This window comes from Coturnix japonica, chromosome 2 (assembly GCF_001577835.2).
Source record: "Coturnix japonica isolate 7356 chromosome 2, Coturnix japonica 2.1, whole genome shotgun sequence".
In the NCBI taxonomy this organism is placed as follows: domain Eukaryota; kingdom Metazoa; phylum Chordata; class Aves; order Galliformes; family Phasianidae; genus Coturnix; species Coturnix japonica.
In genome coordinates this window covers 81,506,373-81,528,732 of record NC_029517.1, presented here as the reverse complement: position 1 = coordinate 81,528,732, position 22,360 = coordinate 81,506,373, and the positions used below count along the sequence as shown (strand labels likewise).

The 22,360-nt window shown below is 40.4% G+C and overlaps 1 protein-coding gene across 2 annotated transcripts in view; it reads right to left on the bottom strand.

Moving 5' to 3' along the window:
* Positions 1 to 22,360, bottom strand: part of MBP (myelin basic protein) — a 100,034-nt gene that overhangs the window by 24,584 nt on the left and 53,090 nt on the right. The window lies entirely within an intron of this gene.

The window sequence follows — 22,360 nt, the reverse complement described above, 5'->3', positions numbered from 1 at the left end:
GTGACCACAGGAAAACTACCTACTCAGAGTTACCATCATTATAGGATTTGCAGGGAGAGGAGTTAATAGATTTCAGAAGAAAATTTTTATAAGATACAGAACAGCGCCATACAGGACATTTAGAGTAATACCTGCTATCCAGTACACTATTTGCTAACGTTTCTAAACATATTTGAATTAACAGGATAGAAATAAGCCTTTAGACTGTTTTACATTCTCTCCAATTGAGTTGATTAAAGAATTACTCAGCACCTTCTAAAACCAAAAAGGGTCCAGAGAGACATTTAAAGTTATGTGAACTGCAGTTCTCAATGGTCAGAACAATTGCACAGCTGTCAGATAATGTATTAGTCCAGCATTATCTTCACTTTGGAATTAATTTTCACCTGTAGTAAAAGAATAGAGGAGGAAAAGACTGCAGGTGTTTCTTACAGCTGCATAATTGCATTGGACCAGCTGTGTCAAAGCATGAATCCCTGGGAGGCAGAGGCCCAGAAGACCCACATCCTCTCACTCTGCCTGTGGCAGGAAAAGAAGCTCAGGCCTCCAATGTTACCCTCTGGGGAAACAGAAGCAGGTCATGAACTATACTTCCAGTTCAAGATGGTTGGACTTCATGATCTCGAAGGTCTTTTCCAACCTAAGTGATTCCTTAAGATGCTGACAATGACAGACAATCCCTGTCCAACATGGAAACAGCACACAGTCATCTGGAACACTAGCTCTGCCTTTGCTATGGACAGTAAGAACAGGTCCTTGAATGGCTAAGATACTGAAAGCAGTGCTGGGGACTACGACAGCCTTTGGTATGCTTACTCTAGACCCATAGCATTAATCATAAATTCACCTTTGGTAATGTTATCTCGAGAGCCTACCCACAGGGGATGCCCAAGGCCCATGGCCAAGGGCTTTGACCAGTCAAGAGCCCATAGTATACAGGGCCAGTCACCAACAGCAGCCTGAACGCTTTTGTTCCTCCCAGCATGTGAACTCATGGCTCACATGGCACTGAGCAAACAGGGCTCCTCCACCAGTGGCATCTCAGATTACCTTGTGGATGAGAACTGTCAGCCTGAGTTATCAGCTGGTGGAGAGGGCTTTGAAGGTGGTCAGGGAGATGGCAGAGCTGGTATCAGGCTCAAAACCTGGAAACAAGTTGCTGCATAAGGAGCATTATGGCTTGCTGAGCGGTCTTTTCTCTGAACAAGCTAGCTTTACATTTTCATTCCACCTCAGGCTTCCCAAAAAGACCTTCACTACAAATCAAAAGGTTCCTCCACCTCTAACCTCAATTAAAATGTGCTTCTCTTCCCTTCCCCGACCTTCCTCACCTCCTGGCCTTTCACTGACATCTTAGCTGAGAAGCAATGATCCTTGGCAGGGCAGACTGGAACAAGTCCCTTCAAATGCTCTTGTCCTCAAAACTCTCTTCTGCAAAAGCAAACATATTTGGGCCTGGGAAAAAGTGAACCATGTCTCCAGCTCTGAATAATCAGTTAGTATAAAATTCAACACAGCTGCTTTGCCATCCCTAATGTCCCACACCCCTGTGCACAACTGCAGTCCTGCTTTCTCTTATTTCTCTGTCCAGCTCTCTCAGCAAGGAAACACCGCTGTTCTTCACAGCCTGCTGCTCTGCTTCTCTACTTTGTTCCCTGCAGCTGCCTGTCTGATCATTTCAGGTGAGCATGAGATGGAAAAAGCAGTAGTGGGGAGCTACCAAAGTGTAAACCATTACACCATATTACATGTGGTGAAGACTAAGGAAGGAAAATACCCAATTTTTATGGGTAATATCTTTCAAGCATCTTACATATTCCCTGGGGAAGGAGCCGATGCCTTTTTAAGTTAACAAGACAGTTTGGCACCTGCAGAACTCAAAACTGAAACAATGATCAAATAAAAAAATAAGCTTCTCCGGTATTCCACTCACTTCATTAGGTACCACTTCTGAAGGGATATAAATGAAACATGAAAAAGTTCCCCATCGCATGCTTAGTCAGCCATCTTCTGCTTTCTTCATTAGAGCTTTATAGACTTTGACTGCATCATTATTCCCGCAAATGCAATAAACTATGGAGTCATACCAGGCCAAACTCTTTGAATAAATATTTGAAACATTTTTATCACCAGCGCAGTCAAATCCCAACTACTGCTAAAATGAGGAAAAATGGTCATTCTGCTTTGAACATCAGCAGCTAACTGCTCGTTTCAAAAAGTACAGTAAGTACTTAGACAATATATCCTTTCAGCCTTTCAGATTTGTTATTTTGGCTGCTTGGCATTTTCTCTGTACATCTTATTTAAGTTTTTATTCATGTTATGAGTCTTCCAGAGGTTCGCTATTGAAACTATCACTCTGAGCTAAAGAAAATAGGCCCAAACGCTAGCTTACTAAGAGGACAAGTTTGCCCTGCTGTATCTGAAGTTGCATGCCAAAATTCACCACACCAAAGCACATTAGCGACAATGATGCTACTGATGCATAGGATCTCAAGGCTGTGTGAGGCTAGTCTTACAGGTTAAAAAGTTCTCTGCTGCAAGGAACTCAGCTCCTGGGGACTCTGCATCCTGACGTAAAAGAAGGGAACAGATTTTTGCCACCATGCTCTGCCTTGCTTTTCAAAACAGCTTTGTTTGGTGGCTGCATGATGAACAACATCAGCACAGATCTAGGAATTGCTGCAGGATAAATAAGTAGAGGCTATGAAAACATTCTAAGACAATCCATACAAGAGAAAAGAAGCACTTCGGACCATATAGCAGTGATAAATTACTCAGAGCCTTCCCAGCATTTTTAATTTACTATAAAAAATTAAGATTTCCTTGGTAACAAAATTTGGTGTCCAATGAAATATTTTTCAGAAGCAAACTCATGCGTCTAAAGAATTGATATCTGATCTGATTAAAATGTCTCCTTTTGTCTGTCAAAAAGACTCAAGAAGGAAATCTCTGGAATTTATCACAGGGTTTACAGCAGGCAATATCTTCTTCATAACAGCCTCAACTGCAGCTACAATAAGGAATGCTTGAAACCAAGCAGGAAGTTCCAGCAAATGAAGCAATAAGGACAAAGAACTAAAACAGTCTGCACTGACTGAATTGGCACGGGGAAATTACTCCACAGAAAATCTAAAATATCAGCAGAGAGATCCAACTAAGATATTTGAAATAAAAATATCAGAAAGAAAATGATGAGAATTTCTTTTGATGACTAACAAGTTAAAGAGAAGGATGAACCCAGACCTTTACAGACAGATACAAATCACAGAACGGTTTGAGCTGGAAGGGCCCTCAAAGCCCACCCAGTCCCACCCCGTGCCATGGGCAGGGCTGCCCCCCACCAGCTCAGCTGCCCAGGGCCACATTCAACCTGGCCTTGTGCGCCTCCAGGGATGGGGCACCACAGCTTCTCTGGGCAGCTGTGCCAACACTTCACAGCCCTCTGAGTGAAGAATTGCATTCCCTTGCCATACTGCTGGAGGCTTTAGTAGACTTCTGGATCAAATTCACTAATTTCACCAGCAAATTCACCTCTGAAACCTCATCAGGTTGCAAAACCCACCTGCTCAATAGCAGTCAGAGCTGTCAATAGCTAACATGGGAAGAAAATACATACTTCAAAAACAATGAGTCAAAAGCTTAAGATGTTACCTTTCCTAACCTCCACTGTTAAATGCTTAACAGCACACTTAACGCACACTTTAGATATCCATCAACTCTGCGGTGCTGTTAGAATAAGAGCTTCAATATAAAACACCTAAATCTACACCACTCGTTTCTTATCTAAAGATACACACTTAGCTTTCAGTTGGATTTTATCTAAGAGTCCTTAGATACAGTGCGCTCTCAGCCAGAAAAAAATATTCCAGAAAACAATCAGGAAATCCCACAGTTAAAGTGAGAAGTCCAGTAAATCTGGAGACACAGCAAAAGTTCATTTTTGCCCCGAGCTAACCATCTGGTGGAACAGCATTTTAGATTTCTTCTTTAATATTTCAGTATCTAACCTCAGCTACTTGGGCTCTTCAGAGACTCCATCCTAGTCCATTGTTACAAACATCATCATACACTTCTAAATATATTAATATTAAACATGTTATCTTGGCAGGAAGGCTGCATTAGACTTATTTTCTATACAGTAACAAATCACTAACACTAGATCATATATAACAAGGGCTTTTTTTTTTCTTTTTAATTAAAAACAATGAAACAAAACTGAAAAACAAGCACTTTTTTCCCTGCTGAACACTTGTGAGCTGTACCATAGCCCTAAATGTGACTCAATGCTATACGAAGAACAATGGTGACAAACTGTATAAAACCGCAGCAGTGATCGATGGTACTTTGCACAATATCTGCTTTTCAGTAGCAGCATTCTAAGAGTGAAAAACTGCTTGCACAGTACTGAGCTTTGTACCAGTTCGTGGGAGTTACTGCTATTAAGCAAAAAGAAAAAGAAAAAGAAAAAAAAAAAAAAAAAAAAAAAAAAAGAAGAAGAAGAAGAAAAAAAAAAAGAATGCACAAACTTTCTACGCACTCAAATAGCAAAATAAAGTCACTTCTTGTGTGCTGAATAAAACACTTTACAAAAAGCTGTATCGGTTCTAAGGACCAAAAGGATGGTGTGAGAAAGCCAAGCATCTGAAATATTGAAACAGGCAAGAAATGTTATGAATGCATTTTTCCAAGTGTAAATTTGGATTGATGATTGATAAAGATGAAAACCACCCCTTCAGGAACGACTTACAGAACAATTCACTTGGTCCCACCAGGAGGAAGATAAGAAGGCAGTGCATATACACAAAAAAGCACATCCCTGATTACCCTAACTGCAGATTCAAGCTGCCCCCCCTTTTGCTCTGCTTGTGCCCCAGACTAGCACAGGTCCTTGCACAGACCTCAGTGCAGTGCTGATGCAGGGAGGAGGCTTGGTTCTGCACTGACCAGGCATTCACGGCCACCAGCTGACCCATGCCTACCTGCAAACCACTGAGCAGTCAGTAGTTCTGAGCAATAACCTGCTTGTACCCATGGGATGATAAACACACCTGAGTGCCTGTCTGCAAGTCACCGTGCTTTTCTGGAACTAAAAGACAAAAACTCTGCCTCAATCTTCTCAGCAGGTTGTTTTCGTTTTTCTGCCTCATAGGAAGCTGTGCAGACAACTCATGAATGATATAAAATGTTCCATAGACAGAAAATAGCTGTGTTATCTCTGAAAAGAAAAGGTCATCTATTTTCCAGGTAAATGCTTCAGGGACTTTTTTTGTACCCACAAGTTGTGGCTGTCTGGCAAAATAAGAAGTCTCTCCTATTCACAATCTTCATCCTATCTCTATGTGTCCTTTGGAAATACATAAATGACACAATCTATTTATAAAGTCCCTTTGATTTGGTTCAATTCTCAGTTTTAGGAGGTAATCAACTGTAGTGAATCACAGAAACACAGAATGGTTTGGGCTGGAAGGGCTCTCAAAGCCCACCCAGCTCCACCCCATGCCATGGGCAGGGCTCCCCAGCAGCTCAGCTGCCCAGGGCTCCATCCAACCTGGCACTGAACGCCTCCAGGGATGGGGCACCACAGCAGGCTCTGCAGCCCCATTCCCTCACACATGGAGTTTATCTGCCAGTGCTTGAGACCAGCTGTGCTACAGGGTGATTGTTGTCTGGGTTCAGACTGCTGGGAAATAGCTCAGAACCCTAGAGGGCTGCCTGGCCTCATGTCATGGTTTTGTGACACACTCAGTTGCACTACAGCAACATCTGTGCCTCACACCTCACTAAGGTGAGACCTGCCTGGTGGCCACTGGATGGTGTCCAACCTTGACATCAGCCCTGGTCCTGCTCTGCTCTGTTTGTAGCGGCAAAGCTAAGCTGCCCTGCTACTACCCTGGGTCCCAGTACTCACCTTGGCCAAGCCACTCCTGCTTCTCTCTCAGTCTGGAAACAAGAGAAGTGAATACAGAGGTTTTGGAGTACTCCTTTATTATCTTTGTCTTTCAAATGCTACTGAAAGAAAACTCATCAGTATCCAAACTGATAAGCGCAAGAATAATAGAGGGTTTCACCTTGTTTCAAACTGCAATTTGGATTTATGCAGAACTGCCTTCAGTAGATGAATTACTTAACTATGTAAATAAAATGAGGCCCTTGGCAGAGGCAGTTGAACCTTACAGATATTCCTTCCAGTAGCAACAATGAAGCCCACTAGAAATAGCATTGCCTGAGAAATGAAAGCAAGAAAAGACAGCAGTCACATAGCAGTTAACAAGCCAAGATGTTTTCTTCATTCAAAATGTAAGTAATTCAGAATTAGAGCAAAAACTTGCAATTGCAAAAGCCCAGATTTCTTACTCCTTGCCTTTCAGAAAGCATAACTGAGAGAACCTAATGAAAGACATTCCCTCCTCCCTATCCACACCTCCTCCTGACAACTCTTTTTATGACATTAAGAACAACAGGCCCATCAAGCAACAAAGAAATCAGGAGAGACCAAATATTTGGAACAGAAGAACATCCTCTCCACTTCTGAACTCAGAATTTCCTATTCTGACAAGGAAAATATTGCCTTTGTGTCTAAAAGGAATAAAATTAAGGCCTATATTCTTTGCAGGTGGCTGACACCAACTTGGCTGAAATCAGTAATTGTCAAATTATCCTGCACTTCTACTAACGGTACAAACAGTGTGTTGTGCTGCATATAGAAAATGAGAAGATGCAGAATAACGTGACTTGTATGTTATCTTGGCATTTATTCCAATATAAACCTGCTTTGTGATTTGTTATGGTTTGACAAGATGATTACAAGTTGATGTCATGCTGGTTACAGCTTTTTCTCTTCAGTGACATGTTTGCCGCACTTCATAAAAGGCTTCAAACTTCCTGAATGCAATAAAAGTGAAATGGAATAGAAGCCCACATCTCATTATGAACTTGTTGTGCTGCCCTTTGCAGCAGTAAGGGGCAGGCTGAGTGCTAAGCATCACCTCCACTCCCACCAGCCAGAAGAAAGACAGCTTAACCCTTAGCCACTGTTGTGCTTGTGCTGCAATATAGATCTGCTAGTTTACTTAAAGATTATTTTCAATCGTACCCAAGTCATTACAAGCTGCTTATGCTAGTGGAAGGACCTGAGACATCACCCCTTTTCACAGGCACTTTAACAAAATTGGAGATAAATACGACCACAAATCTGAACTATTCCACCAAGAATAAAAAAGGCACATCTGTACAGCACTGACACTATAGACAGAGAGACAACTGAGACACTGTGAGCAACAGAACTATTCAATTTTGCACCTAGGAATCTCATCACCATTAATGTGTGCATGCACACATACACAGATTCAATGTAATTAGTAATTGTTAGCCTACTTACTGCCTGCATAAAGGCAATTCCCTTAGCAGACAGACTTTAAGCAAATGCATAACTGTCAGCAAGGGTGGATGTGCTCCAGTACAGCATGGCCCTGATCAGTGAATGTGCCAGGTTACCTCCTGCCAATGAAGCTTTACTAACAGTAACAAAACATGAGCATTAATACTCAGGAATACCAGCAGCAGAGCATTTAGTTAGCTAGCTTAAATATGTCTTGAATGTTAGCCAGAGAATGATTCAAAAAACAGTTGAAGTGCCAATGATTGGGGAAAAAAAGGAGATTTTTTGAAGAGTCTGCCTTTTCATGTTTTATAACACCAGCTGAAAAAGAGCAAGATGCTCTGCTTTTGAAAAAATGAGAACCATTGCACTTGAATGCTGACTGGAGAGATGCCAGTGATGCCAGTGATACCACAGAAACAGCTACAGCAATGTTTTTCCCTCCTCTACAGAGAGACTGTTTGCATTACATGATCCATAAAGTCTTAAAAAACAACGACAACAAAAAAGAAGTGAATCTTTCCTATCTCTGACCAAGCACACATGTGCCTATGATGATGCACTTCACCCACCTGACAGGAATCACTCAGTACCAAGCTTCAGAACAGAGTGGATCCATGCCTGGGAACCACCCATAGTATTTTCCAAGCTTTGCCTCTGATGCATCCACCACACAAACTGTTAACTGCTTGAGGCTAGTCACTGTTGCATATCTCAAAAATAATTAGAAACAGCCTTATCCAGATCCTCAATGATCTCGCTGTGGAAAAACAGTGTATCCTGTTCGCTTGTATTTGATATATTCAGATGACATAGCTATGCTGATATTTCATGGAGCAGGAGACAAGCTCTTAAGTTGTGCCACCAGCCTGATCACTGGGGTTTCTGTGACATGGAAAGAAGGACATGCATGCTGAAGTGGAGAAGGAAGGGGCTGCATGCACATGAACATTAGGAGAAGGCAGCCGGCAGACTCAAATAAAACATCATTGGGATACCACAGACTAGAGGAATCCTTTGCATCTGGTTATTCCTCTGCTTCAACAGAAGAGAAAAATGCTTCTTTGTTTTTTAATGGTGCATATATAAAATAAATCACTCACTGAGACAGGATTTTCAAGTGCAGAAATAAATCTTTAGATTCCAGGATCAGTTATGTGCTTGATCAGCCAACTTTCCTAACCCACTTTGGAAGGGAACACTCTGGCATTGTGTCTCTTAGGAACAAGCAACCAGGCAGAACTGAGCCAAGTACTCAGAGCTTTCCACCCATGGTCACAGACAGTGTGAGAAACACATGCTGTGAATTTCACACCAAGCTCCAGCTGCAGAAGGAGGAGATGCCCCATTTACCTACAATCAGAAATGCATCTTCCACAACAGCACCAGTCTTTTGTTTTCCCTCTCTCCTAGCGCCATGCAACTCTGCCTCTTATTTCAGCATGCAGTGCAGTACATTCACCCGAAGCAATTTAAAAGTAGAAGGCCTCCAAAAATGGAATTAAGCATTTTTTTTCTAAAAACTGTGTGGTTGTTGCCTTAAAATACCTCTCTGCTTGGAGACGACTTGTGCTTCTCAAAGCAAATATTGATAACTGTTAGCAAGCAAACTTTCATCTATGCCACTAGTATCCCACGTTGTTTTGGCAGCAAAGTCTAATGGCAGTTAAAAGCAAACAAGCCAAACGTCTAATCACCCTACTCTGAAAATAGGCTCTTTGGAGTTGATTGTGTACAAGAGCTGGTTGTAAAGTAATAGCTATTGAGTTCTGCCTTTGTCTACCCTTGCTAACTTAACCAGCCCTTCCAATGAGACTACAACATGTTCAGAAAAAAAACAAAGCAGTAGTGGCAGAGCTACAGATTTGCACTTAGCCAAGTGAAATTGGAACTTATGGTCTGCTGCTGCTAGGAGTACAGGTGCTTTAGCCACTTGCTTGGCTGTTCCTAGCACTGTTACACAAAACACCACATAGCTAGAGGCACTAGTACAGTCATACTGAAAATGTTAGTACTGTCCATATTTCACCCTTCAGGTTAAATAGTTATTTTTAACTTCAGCCCTTCCAAAAAAAGCCTTATACTACCTTTCAAATGCCAACAGTTATACTGCTCCTTTAAGCTCTGAGGCTACTGGCACAGTACTCATTACCAACACCTGCAAGATCCAGAGTTTTGTAGTTCTTCCCTTCCACTTTCAATTGTATTCTTTCTGACTGAGCTGTGAATGTAGAAGTGCTTTAGGATATTTCTGTACAGCTCATCTCCCTGCTTAGTGTCCTTCACTGTTTACAACACATACGGTTTAAGGTGGTTGTTTTTTTTCAGATACTTCAAGAACATTAAAAAACAAATTTCCTTTGGCTATTTCAGAAGATCCACCCACAACACAGAAATCGCTTGCTTAACGATTTTGAATCTGCTGTTTTTTTCCTATCCTGTACCAGTCTCATACTTGAACAGACAGGGTTGTATGCTGTCGATTTATCATGCATTTTCATCTGTGCTATTTAAATTTCAAATCTGAAGCAAGATAATAAAGCCCTGGCTGAGCTAACTGCCCTCCACGAGAATAAAACCAGCACAGATTTCTCCCTTGGGGTAACGGTTATAAAGCATTTTGTTGCCACCTAAAGACTCATTATTTGAGGTGTTCTGCTTTAACAGGAGAAAATAACACTGGGACAAAAAAAACGTGTGTCTTCACTCAGCAAGGAGCATAAGGCACAGCTTGTGGCAGGCTTTACAGCATGTGACTGCTAAACCCAGCAACAAAACGTTCTTTGCTGCCTCTAAGATGTTTCCAAGTCAAGAACTGATAACTCAGCATCCAAGGCACCTCTGCATAGGCCTGCAATGGAAAGAGCTGATGGAAAACCGAACAAACAACCTATGAGAACATAAGACAATATAAAGAACATCAAATCAAGCATCAAATTGATATGCACCGATTTCCAGGCTCTGCACTCCAACAATGCAAAATCCAACAAATTCATTTCCTTCTAGCAAATGGCTCATAGCCAACCATCAGTGTCCTTTATTACTAAACTATGCAAGATGCTGCTTTAATAAAACCTAGACTTCTGTTTTCATTGGAATGCAAATAAAACAACATGGGGAAATTGCAGCAATTACTTTTTGAAGAAGAAAATTTTAAACTCTGTACAGTGGAACCAAGTTCTTGATAAATCAACCACCTCATCAGGGTGCAGGCTACAACTATCTCTATCTACACAGAGCTTGATTTCCGACCAAAGAAGCTGCAGGCATACATACATCAGCCTGATTTGGCTGGGTTAAATTGCACAGTGGGGTCCTGAAGCAGAGCAGGACATAGCACTGTTCAAACACAGACAACAGCTAAGAGTGGATCTTTCTGGACCAGTAGGAACACAAGGACCGAAGACAAACAAGATACTTTTAAACTACTAACAGAGTAAAAGCTTTTCTCAAATTAGCAACAAGAAGAACACATAATGAGGACAAACTTCAGATCTCTCTTGAGACTGAAATTCATTCCGTTCCCTAAAATGTGAACATAACCCGAAAGCGTGAATAAATAGCATGAACATGAAAGTAAAGTGAGATTCTTTCTGCTCTGAGGATGGTAAGCTGGCAGCAGCAATCTAATGAGCAGGAAGAGATGAAAAGAAAAGGAAGAAATTAAACTTACAAACATAAGGGATACCCACATTCACTTGAAGGCCTCTGTTAATCCAGTTCACCTCTCTTTACTCCCCATCACCCAGTGCTCACTGTCAAGAGCCAAATAAATGGTCTATTACATACTAAGGAGACAGATGGCAAGCTAGAACTGCTCTAATTTTCTGCTTCTCAGGCATGGCATGTCTTGCTAAAACCATTTAATAAAAGTTCTGTGGGTAATCATAAGTTCTAAATACCTAACTGTCTATTAGTCGCAGTTACAGTGGCTCAGTCACAACAGGTTAAGATCTGTGCACTGTGATGTACAAGCAGTTTGCGGTTTCTGAAATGCACTTCAGAATGCAAATACTTCATCAAATACAGCAAAATATCTTTTGTCCCCACTGGCATAGTTTTACTGAAACAACTCTGACTCCCAAGCAATTACAAATAAGAGCACCCTGTCTGACAAGCAGATTAAAGGCAGCAGATTAGATTTCAATTTCACTCGAGATTTGGATTTATTTGTAGTACAGCAATACCTGAAGTAGTGGGAGGTATGAACAACTTGTAGCAGAACTTTCCTACAGTTTTACTTAGTCTTTACTTTTAAAATTGGAAAGTATGCTTGTTTGTGTTCTCATTCTGTACATCTTAGGCTCAAAATCTGATGAACAACTGACAGATTATGCAGGCTTCTATCAGAAAAGAATACAATTTGTTGGGATTTCTTCACAGAATATTTTAAAGGGTGTTTCATTCCAGAATTAGACTCGAGTCTTGAACAGAATTTGTTCTCTCAGCAGAATGTCACAGGAGCACTGAGCAGTGCTGTTAACCCAAGTCATCTCGACAGCAATTCACCCGACCAAGCACAGAACATTTGCTGGCATATGGCTTGCAAGATCTCACAGGTGAGATATATTCTATCAACTTTTTACAGGTAAAGAAGGGCTTTTGCCTTTTTAGACATATATATATATGTATGTATATATGTTAATGTTTAACTAACTTTAAAATTGACCCTAAGTATAGAGACTTGGGGTGGCTGTTGGGAAGAGGAGTTGCTACAAAGCATATGTGGTAGATCTGATCTTTGGAAGTTAAAAAAAATATATAAATCACAATGCAAGAAATGAAGAAAGTAATGAGAAGAAAAAAAAAAAGCTGCAAAAGCATATCTGACAGAGAGAAATGGAGCAGTGGGTAAGAGGAAAATATAGGGAGGAAGTACAGGGAAAATACTGGAGATGTTAGAAGGGACTACAGTGATAAAATACCACAGTCACACACTGGGAATAAGTCACAGCAAACAGGAAGAACAATGTGTTGAAGAAGTGTCTGAGAGCATAAGAAATGCACTGCTAGTAGTACAGATTCTGTTTACACCTGAAGGATTTTTAAACTCCTGAACGCAAAGCAGGCAGGAAAAAAAACTGATTGGAAGCAACAAGGAGCAGGAAGGCAATGCATTTGTAAAAATTCTACCTTAGAATGTTAAAAATTTTAAACATCTATGCTGCAGCCTATTCCGCTAATAGTAGGGATGCGACAGCAGACAAAGTTGTATTCCCTGACTGCCAAACTAGCTCAATTTGAGAAGGTAATATACAAACTACGACTTTTCTTCTCTGAAAGAAATTATAGCAACCAGCAATCCCATTGTGCTTTGTTGCTGCATAATTGTTAAAGAAATGCTTTCCAACGCCCTGTGAGAGGGGGTACTATCTCGAAAGCTCAAAGGGATTGTTCATTTGATCACTAAGCTTAGTGTTATTCTAAGCACTCATGCACTCAGAGAATGCCTCTATTCTCATGTTCCCCTTGGAGTTGAGATCATCTGAGATATGCCAGCTATCAAACATAACTGCTGAGGTAGAACTGCTGGCAGAATGGCTTAAGGAAAGGCTTCTTGTTGGCCTGGAATCCATATTCTGCATTTTCTGACGACAGTTGTATTCGCAGACCACTGGGTACCTTAGAAGGTGTGTGTGTACAAGTGAGTTCTCCGTAACGTATTTCACGTTAGTCTCTTCTGCAAGTCACGCCTAGTGATGGATTGTAATGACGGACTGTAATGATTTCTGAATTGTTCCATTAAAAATACTGCTATTCACCAGTAACTTCAAAAAGCATTTGGCCACTTATTTGTATATGTACTACTTAAAAAACAAAAAACAAACAAACAACAACAACAACAACAACAAACAAACAACTCCTCTGATTCGTGTCACTTCAGCACAAGTAGCGTATAGGAAAGATCTCCAATCAGTGCTACCACATACTAAAATCAACACAGAACTGACAGTTTTTACTTTATATCTGAGAGAGACAAAGATTTCACTTGCATGAAAAAGTCCTTATTTTTTTGGCAGATTTTTTTCTTCTACTTCAAACAAAATCGCACATTTCAGGACAAGTCCAAAATTCTGTTAGAGACCCTCCATATGAAAACACCTTCCAATCCTTCATTTATAAAGCCAATTCTAAACAATAAAACTATCACGAGGATCAAATTTTGCTGTACTTCCTCAGCAAAGACTGTTAAATTAAAATAATTATTTTTTAATTCTTTTTTAAATAACAGAATGGCGAATCTGGCCCTTAAAATATTTAAGTCTTTACCTTGAAGTTGTACAACCCAACTACATCAGTATAAGCAAACTAATATAGGTGGTGGAGAAAACGTTTCATTTTTATAGTCCAAGTAGCTTTCATGCAGCCTGTGTACAAATGACAACACGAGCCTTTTCCCACACTTCGCTGCTGTTAAAGCACATGATTAAGATACACTTAAAAACAAGGGGAACTGATCATAAAAATTAGATATCTGTATATGTCAACAGTGATTTATTACAAAGAGGTTGGCAGTCATGCTGATTAGTCAAAGCAGCGTGTGATTTTTAACAACATGCTAATTTCAACGTGCTCACATTTTTATGAGGGGACAAGCTCTGTATGCTTTCCTTAATTCCTTTTTCATGGAATCTCAAAAAAAAAAACCAAAAAAAAACTAGCAAGAACATTCAGAAATCACATAATAGGCACATGGACCTTATGTAGAGCCTAGAAGAGCACTTTCATAAGGAATGCCAGAACATTTATTAGAAAGGAACATGTATTTTCACTGCAGGAGACATTTGTAATAAACACATATGTTAAAAAAAATAAAAAAGAAAACCACATGGGTGGGAAAAATGAAACTAGTAAGGCATTTTTCAACCCTTATAATTATTTGCAATTGAAAGAATAATTACAAATCAATTTTAAAAGTTTGTTGATTAGATGAACAGGAAAGAGAAATCATTTAAATGTTTGCCTTCAGGAAAAAAGACTGGCAGAACTGTACTGGCACAGGGATAACAGTGCAGCGGTAAATGTGTCCAGGAAGAAATAGCATGTACAGAGGGTGCTTCTCAAGCACCCCTGTAATGAGAATAATTACACTGCTGGGATTCTGCTACTGAGTTTTCCCAAGCAGAACAGTCTGCAGATCCCCTGCAAAAACTGCAGCAAGTTGATTCTCATACTGCAGCTAGTGAGCAGCAATCTCCTTGGTGCAAAAGTAGTTGGACTGGCAAAGGAGGAACTTGCTCTAGGAAACAGAAGCTGTGATGGCTGCAGACAGCCTCCCTCATATTCTTCCCCTTCTGTTTATTCACTGAGAGGAAAAATGAAGTCCTACTCCTTAGCTAGGTGCTTCTGCAGCACATGTAATAACCAAATAAGTCCTATAGTAAGTCCACTCTTGGATTATGATACTTCAGCAATAGGGAAGACAGTTGTGACGAAAGGAAGGAAATGTCAAAATCCCATGGCTCATGGCCAACCTGTTGTCCACCAGGAGACCTAGGTCCCTCTCTGCGGAGCTCCTCTCCAGCAGGTCATCCCCCAGCCTGTATTGATGCATGCAATTATTTCTTCCCTAGGTGCAAGACTCTACACTTGTTCTGTTAAACCTCATCTGCTTTGTAGGCTGCGCAGTCCACAACAATGCTGCCCAGCCCTGCACCCTTCATAGAAGGAGCTACTTTAGTGAAGAAATAAGAGAGAAACTTTAATTTTCGGGTGGACCCTGATGGTTTTTGTTTCAGGGAATTTTCAGCCTGAATACCAAAACAGGTTTGCTTTCATATCTTAGTATTTTGAAACAGATAAGAGAAGTTATATCCGGAAATTCGGCCAAATATGCTAAAATACAAGTAAATTTTCAGAACATATATGTAGTGTCACATAGGAAGTCGAAGTGTCAAATAAACAAAAAAAACCCACCCAAACTACTGCAGGCTACTAAACCACTCAGACTAATTTAAAGTTCCTGTTGGATGGAGATACCTTCTAACTGGCAGAAAAATGGTTTCTTCTAATTAAGTAAAAATATTAGAAGGTCTACAGAAAGCCAGGTTTTTTATTGGCTTTTTATATGGGAGGCTCTAGAGAGTGAGCCTGCTCTGAACAGCTCTGGAAATAAAGAGCAGCATTATCGTGGCTGTTCTCTGCTTGTGAGCAACTGCAGTCTTGTCACCACCAGGATGTTTCTGTGCAAGTACCAGGGGGTGCACACCAGCGTACACTGGTCCTTTTCACTTCTATTTTCCTCACCAAAACCAGACACCTCAGATGTGACTTTCTGCTGTGTACCTCCCTGTCAGCACTTTCCCCTCTCCACTTTCCACACCACCATCAGAATCATTTTCAGTCCTGCGGACACAGTTAGAAATGTCATACATTTGTTATACACAAACTGAAGCATTATGTAGATTAACTCAGCGCGGAAGTAAAATTATGTTGTCGGGATCACAAGAGCACAACTTGCATGGGGTTTTTATAACCTGCTGTCTTCTCCTCTGGCATAGCCTGCTCCTAGTGAGTTTACTGCTGCTCAGCTTGCCCTATAATGCTTTCACATCTTGGTTCATTACAAACAGAGTTTGATGCTTTTGAGAACACAGCTCTACCTAAAGGGAAGCTAAAGGAAAGAAGATCTGTATAGAAAAGCAGGGTCTGTTCTAATAGGACACAGAGAAATGGTTTCAACCGAAAGAGTGAAGATTTAGACTGGATATGAGGAAGAATGTTTGTTTGTTTTTACAATAAGTGGCATACATATATTTATATCTGTATTACTTTCTTTAAATATATATATGTATCCCAGTTGATGCTTCTAGGCATACATTCTCAAAATAAATGGTACCAAAATTCACTATGGTTTTCTTCTAGCCATGACATCAAAAGTGAGTCACAGAGTAATTAAACTTTAATGCCAACATCTGTTTCAGCTAAGAAGACAGTGGAGCAGTTGGCCCACAGAGGGTTCTATGGCTTATTATTCTATGGCTTATTTCACTCAAACCAGGACTGAGCATTTATTCAGTTCAGCAAACTGGAAATGGGACAACAGCAACATCCCAGCTACTTTCTCCAAAATAAAGATCTTTCAGAAGCACTTGTAATTCATTTGCAGCTCAAATCCTGCCTTACCCAAACTGATTGCTACATAAGGGCCAGTAATGGAAAACACTAAGGATTCTGTTTCTTCTGTGCAAACAGAAAACTCCCTTGGGCTGCAGCCTGCTATCAGGACAAAGGCAGCAAAATGCACTTGGAAAGGAATAACTTCTGTTCATGGTTAGCTAATTAGCAAAAGGCCTCAATCACCACACAGCACCATGTGACACTGGGCAACCCTTCCCCATCCTAACTTTTACAATCAGCCACAATGTGTGCTGGGGATAACAATAGGATGTTGAACGCCTATTGTGCTTCCCCCCATCTCTTATACAGACTCACTGAATAAACAGGGGGAAAAATTTCAGCGGATCCTGCCCACTGTATAGCAACCATTAAAATCATGAATCATGAATCATTTATTGTACTGTTACTGTGTTGATAAACTACAGTGAGCGCACACCATCGGGCCAGCACTACTGAAAGTGCAGAAGGCATCACTTGGCTCTGGTCCTTGCCTATGTTAACAAATCCAGTAACAAAATCAGTCCCCATAATAGGGAGAAAAAAAACAGGCCTCTTTTAGACATGCACATTGTGTATGGTACAGATTGGAAAAAAAAAACCATCTGGGATCATATTTGTTAAAAAGCCCTACAGCATGTGCACTAATTGTGTGGTAAACATCAAAGCCACATTACAGGCAATCTCACAGGTCTAGATGCTACCGTAGAGCAGTGTGGTAATTGTGCTTGCATATTAACTAGTTAGATACCCAGGAGCTACCAGTGCTGTTTGATGCATCAAATGGTTGCCAGAAATAAAACTTGAATATTGTTACAAAATCCATAAAGATGAGTAGTCACCTAACGAGCCATAACCAAACTAACTACAGAAATAGCATCAAAATGCAAATCTTTGTACTTTATAAAAAAGCTTCAAATCCTAAAATAACAACTAGAAGGTCAACCACCTGCTGGATCTGAAATCCTCTGGGTCTCTTTCCACCCCAACAGTTCTCTAACACTGCACAGGGCGAGGTTCCCTATGCCCAGCTAGCAAGAAGTGTTATGACACACAAGACCTTGCAAGAACGGAATTTCAACCCTTTCCCTGAATAATAATAATAATAATAAAAGCTTTAGGTAGGCAAACAAACAAACAAACAAACCAAAGGAAAAGATGCAAGCAGTGCTCATCAGCTACTTACCACTACACAGAAAAAAAAAATGACAATTTTTTTGTTAAAATGTAAATCTCTCTATTTTTTTTATTTTTTTTATTTTTTTTCCAGTTCAGGAAATTATTCCAGTCTTTCTGGTGCCATTTTGATAAAGAACTGTTCTCCAGAAGCAGGCAGGCCAAGACTTGCGAGCAATTGGGAACGGGGAAAAGATGGTGAAGGGAAGTGGAAATATATAGACAGCTGGAGTAACAGAACTGTTGCTTAAGCTTATAATGAAAAACTATGAAAGGCTGAATTCACCCATTTCCCTCTCGTGCCAGAGGGAATAACTGCACTATGGTTAAAACATCAATTCTAGAACAATCTGCTGCATCACAGGATTGATTTTTTCATGTCTGCTTGCCATTGTTTTTCATTAAAGTCATATTCTGCATCCCACAGTCAATGGTGTTTACAATGAGAGAAACTCCCTTGTAAGAAGGTCACAGAACTACAGTGACACACAGCTTTTAGCAAGTTCCTCTCATTGTCACATAACCTCCTGAGAAAGGGATCGTGTAGTCAGGAGCTGCTAAATTCTTTCAAGCTCCTCCTTTTGAATTCTGCCCCTTCTCCTTTTAAATGAGATTCTAAAAGCAAAAACAAATTCTAGAAGCACATGTGAAATCCATACAGGTTTTGCACATGATCATATATATGCCCACCTCCCAAGTATATTCTGTACAGCCACTTGTAAGAGATGAACATTGCCTACTGTTTTCAGGGAATATGCTTTATTTATTGTTATTACATCCCAAACAGAATGGGAACATAAGAAAAAGAAAGAAAACCCAACCCAAAAACAGAACCTTGCCTTCAATATCAGCATCCAAAAAAACCCAAAATACGTTCCAGATGTGGACATGATGGGACAGCAGTAACTGTGGTAACCCTCGTACAACATTAAGGCCAACAGCAGTATTGCCTACATCTGTCAAAACATTATAGATGGCAACCCAGTGGAGACAGAAGTTCCTCAACCTGTGAAGGGTTATACAAATACCCACAGGAGTTCAACGTGTAGGACACAGAAGCGGGTGTCAGCATAAGTAATGAACCAGGGTCAGTCAGGGTTGCTGTGGAATTGTGCTGACTGCACAGTTTTGAGCTATTTCCCTGAGCTCCACATACAAAAGTGACCTTGGAACCTAACCCAGAGCTGCAGCTAAAAATGGCAGAACAACAGACAATGCTCTGCTCAGTGTTGCTTTGACAAATTCACAGCAGAGCTTACCTCCTGCTTCAGGGAAAGGGGGAAAAAAACACAATTCAGGCATTGTTAGGAAAAAGTTAATTTTACCTTTTTGTTTTTGTTAAAAAACTGTTAAAATGCTAGTTATTACATTAACTCTTCATTGCTACCAGAAAGGAGAACTTGCTGTCAAAATACCACAGTTCCTGCATGGAGAACTTTCTCTTACACGTAATTTTATGCTTGTTCATCCCAATAGAAAAGAAGTATCTATAGAAGTCTGCAGTTGTCCTTCTCCAACTCAGAGGACTGTACAAATGTAGGTCCAGTCCTCCTAGCCAGCAACAGGCAGTCCGGTCCCCTGCTTTTGCCTCACAGTAGCAGCAATGGATTGAACAAACTTCTGAATTATCCACACATAATTTTATAATTGCTTTTGGAAGCAAAGCCAGCACAGTGACTCCTGATCCATATCTTTAAATGCACAGTGCTCTACCCAGCCATTTCCCTTCTCTCTCCTATACTGAGTCATTAAAGATCCTTTTCTGACTACATATTAGTTGCAGCAGTGATCATGTTGACTACATGCAAGTTCAACAGAAGTTTGGAGCAGCACAACATTATAGATTCACAACACAGATGAATATTCAGTGTTAGAACAGACAACAGAACCCTGTTTGGTGTCACAAGCAAATCCTTTCAATGCACAAACAAAACTAACTCCTGTTAATTCAGAATTTGATAGTTACACATAGGACTACCATACAGACTCAATTCCCTTTCTCTTCCATATCCTTACCCTTAGGCTCCATTTCTTTACTCTGTGTTAAAAGCTCATCACCTCTGAGAATTAGCTCTCTGAAACACAGCCCATTTCTGACGCTCTTCTTTTTTTAGTAAAGCATCTCGTACAGCGAGCCTCTATTGTTGCTGAGGACACACCAGCTATATCTCAGTATAAAAACTAATATTAAATGAAAACAAAGGAAAAACTCAAAGCAAACAAAAAATACCTTCCAAAATAATAATTCCTGGATCCAGCTCATGAAGAAGAAGAAAACAAAGATGTTCATGTTCATTTCCCAAGAGGCTCTTTCACGGTAGTAGATCGATCTTTACTTGTATTTACAGAGAGCACTACCAGCTCTAGTAGACATGAAAGAGATATCCACACCTGGTTCTTTATTACCACAGAATTTTCAATCAATAACACTGTGCCACACTCAAACAATAAGCAGTGCAGAAACCACACTTTCTCTAGAAGCAAATTCTTCCCTGACAACAACTCCATAATAACAACCTCTAGGAACTGCACACCTTCTGTACTGCCTGCCATACAAAGGTTCTCTTCTGATAGATCACATTTTCCACTGGTCCAAGACAATATTAACCCTAGAAAGAGGGGAAATAAGAATGGAGTAAGGTTGCTGCCTGCTTTGCTGTGGCTGTCCAGGCATTAGCTGCAGGGAACTGGCAGTTGCTGCCCCCGGGTGGCTAAGAACAGAGGGACAGCCACAGGGACCCCAGGGGGTCCAGGTTCTTCTGAAACCTTTGAGCTCATGCACAGAACAGAAAAGCACAGAGAGGAAGAAGTACAACAGTAATCAAGGCATGAGCATCCTCTTTCCCAAGGGGGCTGTTTCAGGTAGGAATTAAATGCACTGATTCCTCTTTTTCTGTAGGAGATGGCAGTGTCCTGGAAAAAGCCACAGATAGTGATTTTTGTTTCAAATAAATAAAGCAAGCACAGAAGACAGTGATCCATAGACAAAAACAAACAAACAAACACAAATACCCTGTGCTGAAGTCTGTCAAAAAGACTGGAGGCTATTTAAAATTCCTAGGAATAGCTTCAGCTCTTTGACTAGAAGTGCTCTAAATTAACCTGCCACTGGTGCACATTTGACACTCATTATAATTAACTTCACCACAGAGAAAGAAGAAATGAAGGATGGCTTGAAATGCATCAGGACAGAGGGAGAAGACTATAAAACAACAAATACCTTGCCTAGGGAAAGCTGTCTGAAGCTTGTAGTCATTTACCCTCTACGAGATGGATATGAATCTCTTAAAAAAAATTGCCCAGAACTGCAGGATAAGGCAGTTACATACAATAGTGCCATTCTCAGACACGTGAAACTTGTATCTGAACACATTTCTTCCCTGACTCTCAGAGAGCTTCACACTTTGCACCTTCAGCCTACTTTGAATTCTTCACTTAACAGTTTACAGGCTATTTGGTCCATATTGCCTCTTCCTTCGTAACAGCTTTCATCTAATTTAGAAAGCAAACAAACTAGACTTCCATTTGTAAAGTGGTAAAAGGGTTGATAAAAGATGATGACTTCTTTTTGGATTTGGAAAGAAGTTTTCCTCCTCGTGATGCCAAGCTAGCTAGCAAAGGTTGATTTCTTGCTTATCTTAGATAAGCAGTTCAGTTTACAGATTTGGAACATGGAAATGTTCAGCAATTTGTTAATAAATCATTACCTTTAAGGAGCATTTAGGAAGCTGACTGCATGCCCATTTTTTAAATTAGCAAAATAATTTATAGCAAGGGTGTGCATCACTGTAAAATCATTGTAGTATGAATTTAAGTCCACCAACAGTGAACTCCACTATTTTAATTCCTGTTGTTTTGTTTTGTGGGTTTTGTTTGTTTGTTTTTAAGTTCACCATCTCCACATGGGACAGGTCTGTACAATCAAGTGCTAGTTTAGTTTGATACAGTAATTTGGGGCTAATGCCGGTCCCAGAGGCACTGTAAAAGCATGAGTTTTTGCTGGTAGAAAGAAGTTGGCTGTTGTCTCCCTCCTTACTGTCTCCATCTTTCTCACAGGAAGAGCACTGCAGAGATTCACATTGAGAAAGGACATAGTTTGGGACATGCATAATACAGTGCCGTGGGGCTCCATAACCAGTAGAACCGGATCTACTGCAAACGGCTGATGGAGCAGATATAGAGGAAATGAGGTAATAATCTCACCACAAAATTAATGAAGCGTAAACCTACTTCTTACGTCCACTTGTGGATTCTTCAGCCTCCAGCAATATCTGATCAGTGCTGGAAGCATTCATACAGGGAATTCAGGCTCACATGTTAATCACATTGCATTAACTCATACAGGAAAGCAGACTTTAGCCAAAACCTGTCTAAATGGATATGCATTGTTTCCACTCATAGTAAGAAAGATTTAGTTATTGGTGCTCCATTCCTTCTGCACCTCGAAAGAGGGAGAATATTTCCTTACCGTGTTCATAAGTAGTTGAATCATCCAAAATGTTAAGTTAGTCAGCCCTAATAAAATCCACATGATTTTTACAGTTGTAGTTTCCATGCCAAAACATGACGGAACTAAACATTACATACATTTACTGAGAAACCTTTAGCCTTTATAGGAACTTCAGGCTATTGCTTTCTTCCTGTGGAGTTCTATTAGCATAAAATCAGTATAAAGTCAGAAAAACA